The sequence below is a fragment of the Anneissia japonica genome, unplaced genomic scaffold (assembly GCF_011630105.1).
Source record: "Anneissia japonica isolate Jap-2015-1 unplaced genomic scaffold, ASM1163010v1 scaffold288070_len135173_cov105, whole genome shotgun sequence".
NCBI classification, from domain to species: Eukaryota; Metazoa; Echinodermata; class Crinoidea; order Comatulida; family Comatulidae; genus Anneissia; species Anneissia japonica.
Window position 1 is genome coordinate 101386 of NW_022702359.1, and position 618 is coordinate 102003.

Genomic DNA, 618 nt, shown 5'->3' on the forward strand with positions numbered 1-618 from the left:
TTTTTCGGGCGGGGGGGGGGGGGGGGAGGGGGGTTTGGACGAAGGCCCCCCCCCCCCTAAATACGGGCCTGTAAAGCCATCAATAAATGTGTCATTTGCTGTATCGGTCTCCTATACCACTTCTCAGAAAAGCAAAGAATATTCTATCACGGTATTCAAAAAGGTGATCTGTACCTTTAGTTCATCCAACTTATTACTTCTCAATGGTTGAGTGTTTCCCGTTAGAATGGAGGACAGAGGTGGTTTGTACTTACATATCCGAAGTATAGCTTTAACCCCTCCCTTCGAACCTTGTTTGGCGTGGCTTGGCTTTCGCAGCGTCGTTTGATAAAAGCATTGCTTCTACTTGGTTAGACAGCGGTCAGGTCTAATGAGCTCCTCTCAGCTGTATTGTAGTCAGGATATTGACTGCTAGGCCTGGAAGGTTGGTACACACGTGTGGCGGTAAAATCCTCTCGGGTCGTGACAAAGTGCGAGACATACATTTTAAATCTTTTTATTTTTATTTTTTTTTTTTTTCAGGTTATCCAGTCAGGGTGAAAACTGTGTGATTGTGATTTTTTTCACTGAAAAAAATTTTTTTGTTTTTAAAAAATTTTAAATTGTAAAAATTTCCAT